Source organism: Telopea speciosissima, chromosome 7, assembly GCF_018873765.1.
Source record: "Telopea speciosissima isolate NSW1024214 ecotype Mountain lineage chromosome 7, Tspe_v1, whole genome shotgun sequence".
Lineage (NCBI taxonomy): Eukaryota > Viridiplantae > Streptophyta > Magnoliopsida > Proteales > Proteaceae > Telopea > Telopea speciosissima.
This window is the reverse complement of record NC_057922.1, coordinates 45130766-45133542: the sequence shown is the minus strand read 5'-3', so window position 1 is coordinate 45133542 and position 2777 is coordinate 45130766. Positions and strand designations below refer to the sequence as shown.

The following is a 2777-nucleotide window of genomic DNA, read 5'->3' as shown; positions in this document are numbered from 1 at the left end:
CTATATGGCAACCTTACAGTTTTGGAATCATTGTTTCAACCTTTGAGGGGTAGATGCACCAACTATCTTGAACTCCCTTGTCTTTTTAGTGTTTTTTTTTTCTTTCTAGTTTTTTTATTTTTCTTTATAAATAAAAAAAAAAAAAAAAGGGAGACTTCTTAATTTGTTTAGGTGGCTAATGTGTGGACCTGTGACTTAACCAACCGTCTTGTTAAAATACCATCTCCACCACCTTTGACCATGGTTGACCAACCTCAGCCTAGGACTCTTAAGGATAGGTTCTACTCTACTAGGGCTGCACAGCCTTCCTGCATTAGTTTACCAGTTGCTACAGGAAATAATTATGAACTCAAGACCAACTTTATTAGTATGTTGCCCCTTTTCCATGGGATGGCCAATGAAGATGTCTATCTCTTCCTTAGGGAATTTGAGGAGGTTTGTGTTCTGACTAAAGTCCAAAATTTATTTGATGATGCAGTTAGACTACGGTTTATAACCTTTGCTCTGAAGGACCATGCCAAGAAGTGGCTCTATAGACTGCCGACTAATTCCATTACTACATGGGATTAATTTACAATTATCTTCTTGAGAAATTTTTTCCCTCTCCACAAAACCAATAAACTCAAGAGTGACATTCTTCAATTTAGGCAGAAACCATATGAGTCATTCTCTAAATTCATGGAAAGGTTCTAGGATCTCCTATTAGAATGCCCTCACCATGGTATTGACTTGTGGTAAATTTGCCAAATCATTTATGAGGACATTGACTTTTAGACTAAGCAACTTTTAGAGTTTATGTGTCCTATCGGATTTACCTCTTTTACTGATGAGAATGAGGCTTGGATATTTTTAACCAAATTGGCTGATAAGACTAGGGAATGGGAATCCACCCAAGAGGCTGAAAGGACAAGGGTTACCTCATTGAGGGTGTTCTAGCCAAAGAAGCCAAATTAGATAGCCTCATCAGAAGGTTGGAATCCATAGTTCCTAAGGAGCCCGTCCTGGTTAACCAAGTCAACCATGTCTCCATGTGCAGTTGGTACCATACATCAGGCCATCTTGTGGAGGAATACCCCAACACCTTTGTAGGTAATTCTAACACTGAGAATGTAAGTGCTCTTTACCAGAATAATCCATATAGAAACATTTACAATCCAGGATGGAGAAATCACCCAAATTTCTCCTGGAATCAAGGGAACCAAGTAGGCCCATCTAACTATCACCATCAAAGCCAACTTGGTCTCCAAAGGCCCAATTTTGCACCACAAAACCCAAATCTGTCTCCTCATTCCCTTCCCCCTCTTCCTCATTTAGGACCTCCAATAAATTCTGCTAGGCCACCTCTCTTTCCACCTTATCAGCAACCCCATGGGTTTACCAATACAGGAGAGGCAGAAAGAATAAGTGAGCTGGAGAAAAAAATAGCCCTTCTCATGACAAGCCACAATACTATGGAAAAGCAACTGACCCAACTTGTTACAATCATGCATAAGAGAGAAAAAGAGAAATTGCCTAGCCAACCTAAGCCGAATCCTAGACATCAGACTCTAATTCAGCAAGGCACCCAAGCTCCTCAGCTTAATGTTGCACAAGGTCAACAACATCTAGGGCCCTCCAACCAGATTAATGCAATATATGCTTTACGGAGTAGCCGTGAGTATCAACAAGTTAGTACCCCTCAGTCTTTACCATCTGACATTCCTATTGACTCTCCTCCTACTGATGAGGTCGTTATAGTGTCTTCTGTTCCAAGTTCGTCTGATGAACCTGAAGAAATTCAAAATGATTTGATTGAAACCAAAGATGATTCTTTTGAGAAAGTTAAAGGAAGCACCCCTGAAAGAGTGTATACTCCACCTGCCCCATTCCCAAATAGGTTGGTCAGCAAGAAATCTCCTTCTGTGGAGAAAATTCTTTCTGTTTTTAAATAGGTTCAGGTGAACATCTCTTTGTTGGATGCCATAGCCCAGGTCCCCGCTTATGCAAAAGTCCTCAAAGACTTATGTACCCAGAAGTGGACCACCAATGTGCCCAGAAAGGCATTCTTGGCTGCTCACATTAGTTCTCTCATCGCACAGCCAGTAGCAGCCAAGCATAAGGACTCAGGGAGCCCCACTATATCTTGCATTATAGGCAATACTACTATTGATCATGCCTTATTGGACCTTGGTGCAAGTGTGAACCTGTTATCTTTTCATGTCTACCAACAATTGGGATTGGGAGAACTGAAACCTACTAGAATCACCCTTTAGCTCGCAGATAGATCGATAAAAACTCCTAAAGGGTTGGTTGAGGATGTCCTACTTAAGGTTGGGAAATTTGTATTCCCTGTGGATTTCATTGTCCTAGATACCCGACCTATTACAAACTTAAAGGACCAAATCCCTATCATCTTGGGTAGATCATTCCTTGCAATTAGCAATGCTTTAATCAATTGTAGGAATGGTCTCATGAAATTATCTTTTGGCAACACATCTGTAGATTTTAATGTGTTTAGGTTGGGCAAGAAACCCAGTATAGATGAGGAGGTACATATGCTTTAGGGATTCCCCGACGACGTTGAAACTTTCTTTGAAATTGATTTTGATTCAGAATTTTAGAGTATAAGGAGGAATTAGAAGGTGTTGATGATACCATCTAGTCTAAGGTTTGGAGCATCCAACCGCCTATGGAGCCCCTTGGACCCCTATCCACCTCCATTCCTAAACCCTCCATTATTGAGCCTCCCACATTAGAGTTGAAAGAGTTGCCCTCCAACCTAAAATATGCCTTCCTAG

General features: G+C 40.9%; 1 non-coding gene across 1 annotated transcript; it reads right to left on the bottom strand.

The window, feature by feature from the left end:
- Positions 1–618: 618 nt before the first annotated feature.
- Positions 619–725, bottom strand: LOC122670184. The gene has a single exon (XR_006334159.1). It is a non-coding gene; the product is annotated as a small nucleolar RNA R71 (small nucleolar RNA).
- Between the last annotated feature and the right edge of the window lie 2052 nt (positions 726–2777).